The sequence below is a fragment of the Pangasianodon hypophthalmus genome, chromosome 11, assembly GCF_027358585.1.
Source record: "Pangasianodon hypophthalmus isolate fPanHyp1 chromosome 11, fPanHyp1.pri, whole genome shotgun sequence".
Classification (NCBI taxonomy): Eukaryota; Metazoa; Chordata; class Actinopteri; order Siluriformes; family Pangasiidae; genus Pangasianodon; species Pangasianodon hypophthalmus.
Genome location: NC_069720.1, coordinates 1,479,859 through 1,497,029, shown reverse-complemented (window position 1 = coordinate 1,497,029; position 17,171 = coordinate 1,479,859). Strand labels below are relative to the sequence as shown.

The 17,171-nt window shown below is 41.6% G+C and overlaps 1 protein-coding gene across 10 annotated transcripts in view; it reads left to right on the top strand.

Annotated features, from left to right (window-relative positions):
• Window positions 1-17,171, top strand: part of sox6 (SRY-box transcription factor 6) — a 178,339-nt gene that overhangs the window by 17,736 nt on the left and 143,432 nt on the right. For all 10 annotated transcript variants that reach the window (XM_053238096.1, XM_034308752.2, XM_034308749.2 and 7 more), the window contains one exon: window positions 8,315-8,385. The gene's annotated coding sequence lies outside the window, so the exon portion shown is untranslated. The remainder of the gene's footprint in view (window positions 1-8,314; window positions 8,386-17,171) is intronic.

The window sequence follows — 17,171 nt, the reverse complement described above, 5'->3', positions numbered from 1 at the left end:
TGCCTAGCCAGCTCCGGTCGTGTCAGCCAAGATTTGTGCGCGTCCTTTAAATCATTTCCCTCTCTAGAAAATTAAGAATGCAGAGATATTCTCAAACCGATCATTTCTCTCTCCACCCTTCCCAAATGCAGTCATTTGCTCTCCACCATGTGACGATTAATCGTGAGCTTTTGAGAGGAAGGAAAGATCGGCGTGATCGGCGTTAATGTAAACAACTGAAGCGAGAGGTTATAATGTTAATTGTTTCAATGCGTAAGCCGGTTGTATAGGGCTCGCTGTAAACACAGCTGTCCATCACGGTTAAGATTTACATTCCTATGAAGAACGTCTGAGGAAACGTTTAGCTCGCTGTAAAGCGCTCGTTTTCTTTCCGGGTATTTCTCTCATACCTAAACGTAGCTCTTTATATTATTTGTTTTCTTTCCCTGTGCAGGTTTGTGCCAAGGATTTATGAGTGTATTTAGGAATTTATGAAATATTTCCTCTCATTTTTTTGCTGTTGCCATTTCTCGCCCTGCTTTTTGTCGTTGTTATAACCTTCTTTATCCCATCTGGATTGGGATTGGTCAGAAGACGGTGTCAGGTGTTTCTATAACAGCAGCCCTGACAGTAGTGCAGCTGCAAATCACAGGTTTATATACATTAATGCGCTCGTTTTAATACATTATCGTTTCTATAGTAACAGCTCATTCACAGGGATGTGTACAGCGGATGCTCTGCTCATAAAAAACAAATGAAAAAGTGTGAAATCATTGACATGGTGAAGTTATCTTGTTATATAGTTTAAAATTTATGGAAGGAGTCTCCAGTGTCACAGGTAAAGCTGTAACTTTAGGTTTTCTGACATCTTCAGGACAGATGTGTTTACGCTTTTGCAGTTTGTTAGTAACATTACAAGCTTTTTTTGTTAAGAGAGAGGAAAAAGAGAGGCTGGTGAGGGAACGACTGTTTATAGCTGCTATATTGGAAAATAATCAACTTCAGGGTGGTATCAGTAACTCCGCGTCACCACACCCATGTCGAGAGCGAAGGCCGTCCTGAGCTCACTTCACAGAGCCTTGTTTTCTCTTTATCCGCTACAAAAGACGCCATTTTTAATGTTCTCCTGTTCATCTTTTCACGTTTCCCTCATTTCAGTCTTATCAGATTGTCTAAAGCTGCTGCATTTTCAATTCAGTTGCAAATGTAATCTTTGAAAATGCGACGGTGTCACACTTGCTTCCAGTCTGAACAAAAAAACAACAAGAAAAAAATAAAAATACTAATAATTTCGTGGACAATTGATGGCGCCTGATTGTAACCTGATCATTTCTGGATCAATTGATCCCATTCTGGTTTAATTCACCATGTGATTGACTTTCGGCACTGTTAGGGGGAAAAAAATAAATAAATTTAAAAAATCCCTGCCCTGCGTTTGGTCTTTTAAAGAGTGCAGTCATTTGAATACAGATGCTCGCCGCTTAGACCTTGTCACTGAAAATGGCTGAAAGTCAGGAGACAATTGCAGGTTGATTATGTTGCCACTGACAGAAGATGCGGGTCCTTTTGTGCCTCAGATTTATTTGCATTTAAATGTTTATTGTGGATGTGTAACGCTCACGCGCGCTGATTGTCAGCGCTGGCTGTCGGCTTTTGTTGTCTGAAAAACAAAATGAATGAATTTCAGAAGTAGCAGTGAATTGAGAAGAAGGAAGCCTGGAATTATTATTATTTTTTTTAACCAAAGTTAGACTCTGAATCAATCAACGTGACTTTGTTTTCAAGCTGTTTCCTTTTGTAGAAAGATTTACTCAGCATCTGTGTAAAAGATTTGTATGTTTTTTTTTTTTCTAAAGATCATGCTCATGTCACTGAAAATGAGGCATGTTTTGAACCTTTGTCGGTAAAAGAAAAGAAGTGTGTGTGAGTGTGTCTGTGTCGTGTACGTATCCGTTTGTGTGTATATATGTCTATATATGTACATATATAGGTATAGGTTAGTGATAGTGTATGTATAGGTGTGTGTGTGTGTGTGTGTGTGTATGGGTGTGGAGCTCATGGCCGAGCCTGTCTCCTGCTGCTCGGGGCTCCGGGTCCTTTTGTCCTGTAGCACTCAACGCGTCTGCCTCCTCAGGAGAGCGACGACTTTCACCAGTGCGGCCGCACAAAAGCCCTTCTTTCCTTTGAGGTGTTAAAAACTTCCATTTATGCATTCCCTGGACAAAAAGCCCCGAGCCCATTTTCAAGGCCAGTGGCAACACAGGCGGACATTGTGGCCACGCTTCTCCGGCACTCATTTCACAGCTCCTAAAAACCAGTATGTGGTGAACAGGATTTCAGCGGCTAAAACGCCCCGTGAGAGTGTGGGCGATAAGAGAGCGAGAGAGCGAGAGAATGGCTGGTGAGTCGCCGAAGCAGACTCTGAACCCGTGATTGTGACTCCAGGGGTGCAATCGGTCTCCTCAAGCTGTGGATGTTCACCCGCTGGACTGTCACCAAACCCAAATAACTCAATGATATGGTGGATTTTTATGTATTCTGAGCATTCGTGGTGCCGAAGGCCCTTGCAACGTGACCTAGAGAAGATGCAGACCATTTCTGCCTCAGGCACTGCAGCAGCATCATGGCTGTGTGAGGAATAACACACACTGTGGCACGTTGTTGTAGGAAAATAATCAGTGACAGGATGGTGCAGTGAAGCGGCATGACTGTTACCACCCTGAACTTCACTGTCATTCCCTCACCAGCGTCTCTTTTTTCTCTCTATCTAGAAGTTAATAATACAAAAAAAAACTCAGCTTCTCACGTTAAACAGAGAAAATGTCAGTGTATCAATGATTATACATCTTTCTTTAGTAAATAGGAACATGTTTTTTAAAATCTGTTAATGATTAGTCTTTAGATGAGATTATGTGTAGCGTCTGCTGTTCGAGTCACTGCGAGTGAGCTGTTACTATAGAAACGATAACAAAACGTAGAACATGGGATTGTAAATATTCAAAAATACACCATCATGTAAATATTACAAAATTGCAAACAAAGTTTGCACTTAATATTCTCGCCATTTTCATAAGTATTAGCACCCCCAACTTTATACGATTGCTCGTCACACAAACTCGTCACAGCGAGAGCGTCACACCACAGATTCACGTTAGCTAAAAATATTAGTTTGTTTATGTCAATACCAATTAGCTAATTATTAGTGATCACAGCACCTGGTATGGACATTGTTAGTCAATACTCGTACTACCTTTGTTAGGATGTTTTACCCCTCCTTCCTTCCTTCCTCCTCCTGATGTTCCTCCTCCTCCTGAACCTCCTCTCCGATAGCTTTATCTCGCTCAATAATTAAGTCGACTTGCTGCTGGGGAACCATGTTTCTTTTTGGAAGAAGTGCAGGCGCGAGTTGCTTTTTGTCCGGCTGGAGATTGAATTTGACAATGGGGTCCGTGCCGAATGACAGGCATGGAGCTTTTTCAAGCGAGAACCCCCCCTTCATCCTCTCCGCTTCCCATCCAATCCTCCCATCCCGAATGACAGCTTAGCCTGTGTTGCTGGTCTAAGGCCTCCTGCTTCATTTTCCCCCATTTCTCCCCTTTTTCCGGCCCCGGTTCTGGCCCTGCTGTTGGTGGAGAGATAACCTGGCCTCCACTAGGTACACGAGCGACCTGCTGATGGGCGAGATTGGCTCTTTTGTCCCAATAACTGCCTTTGCTAAATCTCCTCTTTAACATGTTGTGGACTAAGAAGAGCGCAGGGATGGGAATAGTGTATAGAGGTAATGTGTTTTTTTTTCACAGGTTCAGAGGCCTGAATAAAGCTTTAGGTGATGGGGTGCAATTTAAAATGTTCCATGTCATGTCACGGAACGCAATAGGAGATGACCACTGAGTTTAACCGCTTCGGTGTGCAGGTTTAGGCTCTTAAAAGCTCACCTTGGAGGATGTTTAAAAGCATATTGCTGTAGAGTACATTTCTCTAAAACAAGCTGTGGAAGAGTGAAGAGTGTACTCACTGAGAGAGTGTGTGCATGTGTGTGTGTGTGTGTGTGTGTGTGATAATGTTTTATAATTTTAAGGTAGTTATGTACTGTTTGCTGTCACATGATGGACAAACACACCGAGCAGTATTATGTTGTCCAGTAATTAAATCAACCTGGACTTCCTAGTGTGTGTTATTTTCCAGTAACAGCACATCCACACGTGTTTTATTCCTCTTATACAACAGCAATTTACAAACGATTACACTTATTATTAATTAATGAATGTTTTGCTTTTGTATCAGTTTGTCTGAGAAACAGGTTAGTTCCTGTTCTCACTTAGCAGCTGTAGACAATCATTCCCTCACCAGTCTCTCTCTTTTTCTCTCTCTTGAAGTTAATGAGACGAAAAAAACCTGACCTTTCTTACGCAAAAAGAGTCCTCTGTCCGAAAACGTAAAGTTACAGCTTTACCTCTGACACTGGAGACTCCTTCCATAAATTTTATATAAACGTCTCCTTACAGATCAGCAATAACACACGTATTTTAATCCGTTTATTATCAGTGGAGCGTCTGGCGTATGAGTCCCTGTGTCCCTGTTACTACAGAAACGATAACATATTAGAACAAGTGCATTCTAACAGTCACTACTGTCAGAGCTGCTGTTATAGAAAATTAATCAACACCTTCTGACCAATCACAATCCAGAATTCAACATCACTGATTTTCATTTCTCTGAGGCTGATGTTCATATCATGAGTTAATGCACTGTGCTTTATCGTATGTGTGTGTGTGTCTGTGTGTGTGTGTGTGTGTGTGTGTGTGTGTCCTTTGGCTCCTGCCCTCAGCAGTCACTTTGCGGTGTTGTGTTTATTAGAGACATGTGTTGGGCTCATGAGTGGAGGAGAGATGGAGTGGAACTCTGAAACTTGTAGCGCTGTTAAAAAACTGTTTTCGGCTGTCTCTCTCTTTATCTCCGTCTGTCTCTGTCTGTCTCTATCTCTCTGCCTCTCTCTCTTTCTCTCTGTCTGTCTTTTTTCAGTCTCTTTCTTTCTTTCTTTCTTTCTTTCTTTTTTTCTTTCTCTCTTTCTCTATCTGTTTGTCTCTCTCTTTATCACTCTGCTTCTGTCTGTCTGTCGTTTTCTCTGTCTGTCTGTCTCTTTTTCTCTCTGCTTCTCTCTCTGTCTGTCTTTTTCTCACTTTGTCTCTTTCTTTCTTTCTTTCTTTCTTTCTTTCTCTGTGTGTCATACTCTCTCTTTATTACTCTGCTTCTCTCTTTCCCTCTGTGTCTGTCTTTTTCTCACTTTCTCTTTCTCTCCCTCCCTCACTCTCTCTCTCTCTTTCTCTCTCTGTCCATCCATCTGTCTGTTTTTCTCTCACTTACTGTCACTTTCTCTGTCTGTCTGTCTCTCTGTGTCTCCATCTGTCTGTTTCTCTCTCTCTCTCTCTCTCTCTCTTTCTTTCTGCTTCTCTCACTTTGCAGAGTTTTTCTCTTCTCTTCTCTTCTCTCACCTTATTCTTCCCTGTTTTTTTCTATGCCTGTATTTCAGGAGAGAGAGAGAAAGAGAGAGAGAGACAGTGAGATAAAGAAGAAGAGTAAAGCGTGAGCTCACTGCAGGCGTAATTACAGACACAATGCTTCAGTAATAAAACAGTTGGGAAACTAATAAAAGCGACTCGGAGCTGATTGTAATTCTCTGTAGTGAAATCCATGATCACGCAATTAGAGAAGGGGTTTGATTGAGGAAACTCTCACTGCTTTAGTCCCGGTACAATACACACACACACACACACACACACACACACACACACACACACACACACACACACACACAGTCTCATTCACTTTGCTCCTCACATGCCTGGGCTTTGTACTGCACTAGATCCTAATTATTTCTAATATTATTGGTTTTTTTTGGTAATGAAAAAGATTTTTTTTGAATCTGGATGAGCCTTTTGCTTAAATAAAGCCTAAATAAAACGACAGCGTTTACACCGTTCCTCTTACTTTCATTCCTCATCATTTCTCTCAATTACCATCACATTATACATTCAAATTCTTGTTAATTTTTTACCCCCCGCAATTAAAACAGGACAGTCTTTATTAAAGCTCAACAGGAAAGAGGAATATATAATGTGACTGAAGGAGAGAACCGTTTATGGAATTAGCACTCCTGTCAAGGGCTCACACACACACACACACACACACACACACACACACAGTGCAGGAGAGGTGAGACAGTGTGGGGACACACACAGACCTACGGCGTGCCCCTCTGAGACCTCAAAACAGGCTGCCAGCTCCGAGGTGCGATTTCGATGACAACGGCTTTCCATTCACGCTCACACACACACACACACACACACACACACACACTCACTCATTCCCACTTCGCCCTCAAGGGAACCTTCTCAGATCTTTTGGAAGGAATAAACCATTAAATGTATTAACTTTAAGCCACAGCAATTTGCCAACCATTACAATCCCTTATTAATTAAAGAACGACATGTGATACTTTTTATCCATTTATAGTTACTTTTCATGCTGTGGAACATCCATGAAAGAAGTTTGTTCCTGTTCTCACTTACTGTATGTCATAGCAGCTCTATGAAATTAATAAGACAAAAAAACAAAACAAAATGCAGCTTGTCATGTTTTGTTACCAAGGAACCGCAAAGAAGCGTAAACTCCTCTGCGCGGAAGATGTCGGAAAACTCACAGCTTTACCTCTGACACTGGAGACTCCTTCCATAAATGTTAAATAAATGTCTCCTTACAGAAAATTTCACCATATTATTTATCAGTTACAGAGGTTTCTCTGTTTAATCCATTTATTATTAGCGTAGCAGCCGCTGTACATGACGCTGTGAATAAACTGTTACTATAGAAACAATAATGTGTCAGAATCACCACCTTCTGACCAATCAGAATCCACGATTCAACAGCGCTACATGGTATGAATAATGTTTTTGAGGTTTTGTGCGTCATAAATCTTCACACGTATCCAGTCTGTATTGTCAGTACCAGACTCGCGGCTACACAGATCTGATGGGTTCTCCTGCGGTTCTCCTCTGCTGTGTGTGAACAGAGGGCTCGGTCGCGTAACGCTTTTTTTTTTCCCTTTCCTGAGATGGAGGGAGCACAAATTGCAGGCGGATCAATTAGCTGTGACCTTAAACCCCTGTGTCCTTGTTTAATTGGCGGTGCCGAGGCAGGCTAATTGTATAAATCAGCTGGTAATGAGATCCCTGCTTGTTGTGAAAAACAGAATAATGCGAAGAAATGAACATCAATGAGCTTTGTGCACTTCTTCCCTCCCCCCCAACACATCCCTCCAACATGCACACATTTTTTTCCCTCTTTCATTTCATCTCTTTCCCTCTTTCTCCAAGTTGCAATTTGAAAAATGCAAAAAGTCCAAACTTTTTGCTGAGATAAGAGCTAAAAGCTGAGCACATCTACATTAAAGAAAGTGTGTGTTTGTTGGTGTTTTCCCTCGTGGCCCCTCTCTCTCTCTCTCTCTCTCTCTCTCTCTCTCTCTCTCTCTCTCTCTCTCTTGCTCATTCGGAGAACCGTGCTCGAGCTGATCCGAGGCCGAGAGCTAAATAAATCATTAGCGCTGCGCGGTGTGAGCGAGGGCCAAGCGCAAGATTGAATAAAACAAGCACTTTATATGAAAGGCATTTATTAGCAGAATCAAACAGCGCAGGACGGATTAATGAGGTATCAGAGACGCCGACTCTAAACATTGTCTCGAGTCGAGTTCCTCGGAGGAACAACGAGGGGCCGAGAGAGCGAGAGAGAGAGAGAGAGAGAAAGAGAGACAGAGAGAGAGAGAGAGAGGGCTGTTTAACTTCAACTGCTAATGTGTGCAGCCAAATCTGTCTCTCTCTTAATCTATCTCTCTCTGCATCTCTTTCTCTCTGTCTTTGTATCTTTCTTTCTGTCTGTTTCTCTTTAATTTTTCTCCTCTCTTTCTCTCTCAGTCTTTCTATCTCTCTTTCCTTTTCTCTCTCTCTGTATCTCTTTCTGTCTGTCTCTCTTTCTCTCATTCTTTCTATCTCTCTCTCTTTCCTTTTTTTTGCCTCTTTCTCCCTCTCTGTCTCTTTCTCTGTATCTCTTTGTCTCTATTTCTCTTTCTCTCTGTCTTTCTACCTGTATTTCTGTCTCTCTCCCTTTCCTTTTCCTCCTTTCTCTTTTATCTATTTATCTATCTTTTGTCTCTGTATCTCCTTCTGTCTGTCTTTCTGTCTCTCTTTCTGTCTGTCTCTGTCTGTCTCTCACTCTCTCTTTCTCTCTCTCCTTTCAGAAATAGTCACTGACTCGTTCTTTTTTTTTCTTTCTTCCATTTCAGGTCATTTTCATGAATTCAAAATCAACTAACAAGTGATCTCTGGGAGCTGGGGATAAAGTCGCACTGTTTACGTGAGTACACACTCTTTATTTTTATTTTTTAAGTCTAGGAGCACATTGTCCTTCTCTCTCTCTCTCTCTCTCTCTCTCTCTCTCTCTCTCTCTGCATGTCCCTCATCATTCCGTTTCAAATCCATGAAGAAAATATCGTCTCTTCTCTACACCTACAAGTGTCTTTTGCTTACTTTTCGGGAATTGTTATTCTTTCTACAAAGTTATAAACAGACATACAAAATGTAAAAAAAAGAAAGAAAATAAATGAACAATGCTTTTTTGTAAAGATTCATCATGCTTCTTAACACGCAGTGACGTCACGTGATATGCTTTTTTACACACATGGTACCTGCTTGACAAGAAAATTAGATGAACGGCGCTTCTTAAAATTCTTAAATTAAACACCAGACAGGAATATCACAACATTTCAGTCACTTCGGAGAAACATGGATTTGGTCAGATAACTCTCTCTCTCTCTCTCTCTCTCTCTCTCACACACACACACACCTCCATCTGTATATATAGAGTGAATCTATTCTCTATGCTAATGCACGCAGTGTTATTGGTAGTTTATGGCTGCCAGTTGCCCTCAATAAGAGCATTCAGAGCAATGAAGAAAGAGCTCCATTTAAAGAAACGCGCCAGAAAACAGCCGATATACGGCCGCGGTGTAGCGCCACAATATGTCCTAAATGGCAGTTCTCTTTCCAGCACCGTAATAAAGATCATATCTGGCAAAGTGTTGCTTCTAGGTAATGTTAGGCAAACAAGCTCCCCCCAAAAGTTAAGTTCACATTAATCTTTTTTCAAATGTCAAGTTGGATATGAGCCACAGGATGGACTTATATTATATTAATGTGAAGGAAAAAAAAAAATAACAGCCTGGTGTTAATTAGGCCAGTGAGAATGACATATCCCACCTCAAAGTTCACGGCCATTCACTAAAGCCGGCGCTTTATCCCTGTGATTTCAAGTCAAACACGGCTCTACCCGTCCTCGGTCGGCCTGGATTTTTTTTTCCGCTGTGTTGGTAAGTAGCGTGTTAAGTCCTCTCTGAATGCCTGCCAGCGCGGAGAGAGAGCTGAATGCTGGAATAACAAAGGGACCTCGAGTGATTACCACCTTTGTGTGCCAGGCTTGTCACTCAGGGGGGCGAAGGGGCGGCCCACCTTTTATTAAGCTAACAGTGCGTCTCAAATTGCAGCGTCACTTTGGGTAGAGGAATATATATCACGTGTCACGATATCGGCGGATTTCCATTCATATTATTCACATTATTTTGGCACTTCGGGACTCAATTTAATGCCCCCAAGCTTTTAACATGGACGTCATTTCAAATGGAATTTTTAAGAGGATATTAGCAGTTACTTCTTGGCGAGTGCGTCTCATTACGACCGGTTTGCTATGCGGGGTTTGTGCTGAGCTGGACTGTACGTGTAGGATGCTGTTACATGTTCTAGCGTATTGAAGCATGCTGGGAGCAACTAACACCACACAGCAGCTGTGGGCCGCACTGAGCCCCTTTACAGGCTGTGCGAACACAGATATTACAGTTGATAAGTTGCAGGGTCAGGGCTCTATTTTTGGGCATGAAGCACTGATTGTTGAGCTGAATAAAGGTGAAAGAGCCACTGGTGTAGAACAGCAAACATCAGCCCTTCGCCCTGGAGCGCGTCCAGTCGTGGGCCAACAGTGTGAGCCTTGTAGTGTAGACAGTGTGTGTGTGTGTGTGTGTGTGTGTGGTGAATGTGTGTAGCACTTTTTTTACCTACTTCAATCAAAATACTGATTTTCCCCAAAACAAACTCACCTGTGTCATCTACGCTAGCTCAAGAAAATTCACAAATTTTCACTACCTCGTGTGTGTTTGTTTTTTTTTTTTAATGCTGGACTGCGGTTCGAACATCGATCCAGCAAAGTGATTCAGTAAATCTAAGCAAGCATAAAAAATGGCTTCTGTAGCAGATCCTCTGTTGTGGCCAATCATGTGCATTTATGTCAGTTATTTAGCTAAAGGTGGCTCTTCGTGAAAGGAACAAATTTTAACAAACTTTTATAGATTTTTTTTTACCTTATTTACTTTCTCGAGTTGGATTCGTGACCTGACAACATGGCTTGTTAAAAAAAAGAAGCTGAAAATGAAAAAATACTGAAGAATTGAAAAATGCTGAGATTTTTACGAAGCGTTTTTTCATCCATTTCTGTCGCGAGCGCTTAAGATTTTTAACAGACTACACTTTCAGGAAGAGTTTGTGGATCACAAGCATGTCTCTAGAAGACAGAAAGTTCTGGATGCGATGAAAATTGTATTGTTTACACTCAATGTATTTTGAAAATATTAATCTGAATTTGATTAAACTTGTGGAAGAAATGTCACAACGTCTTATCCGAATGTTTCCGTGTATTCATCCGGAAACGCCTCTCCACCAACCAATCAGCTTTCACCTGACGCATAGCACCGCAGATACACACAGCACGTAGTGTAGCACAAGGAAGGATTGAGTGCTAGCACACCTCTACATGCCATGTTTACCCATAATCCCCCTTTCTGTGTCGCGATGCAAAGACGTAAATATGTGCTAAAAATATGCAGACGTACAAACCAGGCTTTAGTCACTTATCCGAAAATTTTACACTTGATACGAAGAATCTGACGTTTTCATGCTCACATATGTGTCATATATATGTATATGTGCTTCTAAAAGTCTAAACGTAGCCTGTTTATGCGCCTCGTCAGTAAATGTGTTGGTTCTCATCTGCACTTCAGCTAATTGAAAGCCCATTAGCTCACACACAATGCCGAAAGCGTCGTTTTAAAGCTGCCAGTACGCATTAGAGAGCGCTCCTCGTGGTCTAGACTCGACGCACACTCTTGTCTCCTTCGTTTTAGATTTTTTTCATAAAGCACCCGCCCCGGATTTCCCGCACGCTCCCATCAACGAGGCCTTGTGCGCTCATTAATCTAAATTCCTTTGCAACTTTAATCTGCATGTTTAATTAATCACAAAAACAAGGTGGTGAGTAATTTGGGCAAACGTGTGGCTTGTTTGTGCCCGCCGTTTAATCACTCCTGTGTGAACTCGTTTGGAAACACCTGAGGATGCAGGCAGGCGCCCGCTATCATCAACCCCACCCCCCCCCTCCGCATACCCCCTAACACCCCCCACCCCCCTCCCCCCACACACACCTCCTCAATAGGCAGAATACACTCTTTGTCAGCGCGTGCCATTCATCTAATAAAGCTTTCCGGAGCGTTCCGTCATTTTGCATTTAGCCTGTCTCGGCGCTGATGTCTCTGTGGAGCCAGGGGTCTCCAGGAATGATTTTCTGCTAGGAAAGGAAAAAAAATTAAATAAACAGCTCAACAGGCGCCGTAATGAAAATGAATAACCTTTGGGTGGTTATTTTCTCATCCATTATCTGCGCGTCCCCAGTTACAGTTCTCCGCTGACCCTCGCCTCGATTATTGTCAGAGACGATGTTCAATTGGGGTCAGTGTTTTAATCTCATCAGTGAAATTCTCCTGCTCTGCTTTCTCTCTTCCCTCAGGAGGGACCCAAGAGCCTAACATTTAATCAACGGAAATTTAGAATAAGATTTAATTGTTGGAAATTGAATTATTGTAACTTGTAAGATCTCAAAGGAAAGGGACGGCGTCCTCAGTGAAGTGTTTCGATTTCCGATCAGTTTTCCACTAAGTTCTCGTGGAGTTTTATTAGGATATGTCACTGGTTAAAAATCTGGTATTAAGCGTTATGAGCTTTTTCCTTTTCTTACACAACAATCTTTCCATCATTACAGTAACTTTGCTACCTTTATCACATGATCCTGAGCCGTTTGTTACATCTTTACCAGAATTTTGTTACATGTATTTGTTACAATATTGTTACATTGTTACGTTGCAGTGTCTGTAGTTACATCGTTACAAGAATTTTGTTACATTGTTACACAATGTGGAGTCTTTTGTTACACTTTTTACAAGAAATTTGCTACATTGTTACACCATGCAGAGTTTTTTTTTGTTACATTGCCTCATGATGAAGAGTCTTTAGTTACATTGTTGCAAGATTTTTCTTACATGGTTACATGGTGCAGTCTGTTGTTACATGGTTTCAGGAATTTTGGTACATTGTTACGTGCTGAGAAGTCTTTTGTTACATTGTTATACGAGTTTAGTTACATTGCTACATGATGCAGAGTCTTTTGTTACACCTTTATAAGAATTGTTACACAATGTGGAATCTTTTGTTTTTACAATTTGCAATAAATTCCTGTAACGATGTAACAAATGACTCTGTGGAATGTTACGTTGTTGTAGGAGGCAGAATCTTTTGTTACACTGTTACATGATGAAGTCGTTGCTGATACGCTTGTTTAATGCCCAGCGTTTTTCATCACTGTCTTTAACTAGTTCAGGCCAAAAAGTCTGGATTTGATTCTGAAGCAGCCATTAATTACACGCCACTTGACATTTCCTACCATCCTGTCTCACTCTTTAGTGTGTTCACGTCCCAGCAACAGGTCCTCATAGCCCCGGCCGTAGCTCTTTCCAAGACTTATTCTCTATATGGCTTCTTTTTTGATACCTCAATGTGCTTTATTTAACTCTCGAAACAGCGAAACGTAATACTGACTTGGCTGCATTCCTTCCTTTCAACCCACAGACGTTAGCATAGGAGGAAAAAAAGTGCCGTTTCACCTATTAGCTTTACGGAGGCGCACGCCGCTGCACTGAAGAACATGTCATTAATCTCCAGGCGTCCACAGCTGGGAAGCGTAATGCATAACTAAAAGTCCTGTAAAATGAATTAATGATTTCAACCATGAACTTTTCTCCCAAAACGCCATGAATCCTCCGGAGCTGATAATGCGCGCGCCGCTCCCCAACCCCGGGGGTGTGAAATCCGTGTTATGTCGAGAGTTTGTGAGTTAATTGATTCGCAAATTATTTAAAGTTTGTGGGGCTCGGGGGAGTGCTCGGCTCTAATGACGCCCATTCCCAAAGAGTTGAACGAGGGGGAAAAAAACTTTGTCGTCTTTCTGTCTTTCCATCGCTCTTTTCTTCGATGAATTGTAATAAGCTAACAAGCTTAATGAAAGACACACAGAGGCCCCGTTTTTTTTTTCCTCCTGTCCTCCCCCACAAAGCCTTGTCTCAGGGCCTTGAAACCTCTCGTTGCCGGACGGCTCTCGGATGAAGGCGGCATTCGCACAGTAAATCCTGAGTGATTGTTGGGAGTGAATGCCTGCGCTGCTTTCGCATTGTGTCAGTTCTCCGAGGATAACCTTGGACAAGTGTCTCGCTCAAGAGAAAACGGAGAAGACTAGTTAATTGTTTTTTTTCTTTTTTTCAGACACTTCCAGTGTAAGCATACGTACAGACGCTCACACTGTGAATAACGTGCACCTTATAATATAAAAAAGGACGTTATAAAAGGGTGTGCACAGACAAAGCAACAATTTTCAGTAGTTTTTCATGTCTATGTGTTTCTAAACACACACGCGGCCTTGATTGCGTTCAGTTTCACACAAGCATAATGTACACTATTTAAAAAAAAGTAGTCTCTATCCTGATTGTTCGCACTCCCGTTTTATTTTATTTTATTTTATTTTGTCTTGCCTTGTGAAAAAAGACATCATTCTTTAAGCAATGCCATATGTATAAATCACATTCAAACCGCATTTATAATATACAGAGAAAAAAACGCCTGTTCAGGAACAATTCTAGGATTTATAAAAAGCACTTTTCTGATTTCATGCTGCTGTTGTAACACGAGGGTTTTTTGTTACACAAATCTTGGCCTTGAATTGCAAGATGGGAAAAAATTTGCACATTGAGAGAGAATAATGAAACTATAGGGGATATTATAGTTGACGGTACTTTTTTTGCTCCACTGCAAACCAAAGAGTCATTCTGGAGTTTTTTTAAAGTAGAAGATGGTAAAATAATAACGAGTTTTAGATATATTTGTGCATGTGTGTGTGTTTATATGTGTGTGAGTGTGTGAACTCAAGCAAGTAAAGCAACCACGCTTTATTTAAAAAAATGTTTTAATTATAAGTAGTTTTCCTTGCTCAGCTGGTGAGGTTGTGAGTCAAAGCGTACGGTGTGTAACCCGCTAAGTGGCTGCTGCGTCTCCGGGCTAATATCAAGGAGCCTCCTAATCCGAGCCCCATTAGCGATCGCTGTCATTCAGACACATGGTGTCGAGCTGATTTAAATAAAACCAAATGAAGATAGTTGTTTCTGCTCCCCTGGCTTCACTCATTGCCATAAACATATGCTCCGTGCCCCGCTTCTTTCCATCTTATTTATGACTTTAATTTGTTGTGTGTGTGTGTGTGTGTGTGTGTGTATGTGTGTGTGTGTGTGGAGGAGAGAGGGAGGGGGGGGGGGGGGGGGGGGGATGCGAGTAGGTTGTGGCTGCGCTGGAAATCAAATTTAATACAATTCTCCCAGGGACCCTGTCATATAATAACATGGTAATTTCTGTGTATCCTTTTGAAAAATGAGGAAATTAATTCTTCCTGACATGTTCTAATTATTCCGGTGTGAACGGGCGAATCCTCTCTCTCTCTCTCTCTCTCTCTCTTTTACACACACTCCCTCCCTTTGCTGCATCGTAAGTGTGTGTGTGTGTGTGTGTGTGTGTGTGTGCTGTGGCGGCAGGCGTCTAGGTGCTAATGCTGACCAGCAGTGCGATTAATCTGAGACACGAGCAGACACCTTTCAACACACCTTCCTAATGTCGCACAAATTAATTCACTACTCGTGTGGCTTTGGGGCCTGGAGGCGGAGGTGAGACGGGATACGGGACGTATTAGTCAAGGTGTGTGTGTGTGTGTGTGTTTTGAGGGAGTTCATGGACGCTCCGTGTCTTCACATCTCGTCCTCTTTGCTATCAAGTTATGAGTTGTACAAGAATTGTATGGCGATTTTTTTAAAACTTTTTTTTCCTCTCTCTCTGTCTCTGTCTCTCTGTCTCTCTGTCTCTCTCTGTCTCTCTCTTCCCCCCATGTACGATATCCCAGCTCTGTCAAAACCCTTTCACACCACCCCGTGCTCAGTGGCTCCAAGCTGAAATGCTAATTTAATTAGTCTGTCATCAGTCACTTTTAAATACAGCGTTTTAGCTGCTAAAGGAATCTGATTTCTGGTCTCAGAAGGGCAGTACAGCTGGCTTCTTGTCCCTTATGTATGTTCCCTCTAGTACTAAACATAGCCCCACACACACACACACACACACACACACACACACACACACACAGGTTATTCACATCCCATCCATGCACGAGGCGAGGGATTGCCTTCTAGGCACCAGATGGAAATTAGTTCTCCACCTCAGTCTCAAGGTAATAGCGCATGTGCTAACGCTCAGGTGCTACAGTGAAGAAATTCGCACCTTTAACCTGCCGCCGAGTCGCACCTGACAAATTACTGCTTACAGACAAAGTCCATGTTCTTATTAAAGATAGTGATATGAAATTTATACTTTAAAAAAAGGAAATGATATATTTGTAAATTATTCTTTTTTCTTTTCATTATTACAAGAATTTTGTTAGATGATTCAGCATCTTTTCTTACTTTGATACGCAATTCTTTTGTTACATTGTTGTATGAGACAGGGCCTTTGTTACATTTTACATGATACGCAGTGTTTCATTACACTGTTACAAGAAATTCGTTACATTGTTACATGACACAGAGCCTTTTGTTACATTGTTACAGTGTTTAGTTACATTGTTGCACAATATGGAGTCCTTTGTTGTTACATTCTTACGCAATACACAGTCTTTACAATGTAACATCTACAGTGTACGTGTTACATTGGTACAAGAATATATCTGTTTTTTGTGGATCTGCTTCTCATTGCTAAATGTAATCTAGACAAGACTAGTCATGTATGTGTGTGTGTGTGTGTGTGCTCTTGTCAGAACTGATTATCCTCCTGCATTTCCCCATCAATCTCTCTCCACGAGACTTCCTCCATTGCAGTCATTGATTAATTAATCGTGTGAAATGAAAACACCCGCAGGTATGCGCCTGTGTGACACGGTGTTGGAGCGAACGCTCTGGGTTTGAGCCTGGAAATGTGTCAAAGTGCAAGACAAATGCACCTTAATTCCACACAAAGCTAAAAAAAAGAAATATTTAATATGAGTACAATTTCAGGTCATTTTAAGTCTAAGGATATAGAAGAGTGTGTGATATATCGCTCTATCGTTATCGCAATACTGATATCAAGGAAAACTGCAATATGCAAATTGTAATGTGTTCTGTGAGCATTTCTGACCAATCAGAGCTCAGGCTAGAGCTTTTTGCATACAGTGGGACTTGGGATGTGAATTTATCCGTAATGCATTCTCAGGAGAATCTCAACTGATCAGCTTCAACTCGTATAACAAGTTTAAATCACTTTAACACCAATTTACTAGTCATTTTGTGTCGTTTCCTATTAATGACTTGAAAGAAAGCAAGTAAGACAAATACAATTAGCTGTTCAACCAGAACAAAAGTATTGGCACCCTTTTAAAAAAAGAAAAAAGAGGCGGAGGAGTTAGCGCGTGTCTACGGTAGCTGATGCGCTGCAGTGGTTGAGCTGCATTGCTGGAAGTTTTAGCGCACGCCACGCTTACAAGACACTCTTTCACCATTTCGTCATTTTCAGCTCTCTGTGAACCTCGCCTTTTATGGAGTTTTGTGGGCGTGGCTAAATGTAAATACGCTGTGAATGAATTTGTTCATTTATGGCATCCATCAACAAAGAAAATCAGCATTCTGTCAGTTTTTGTGAATTTCCACT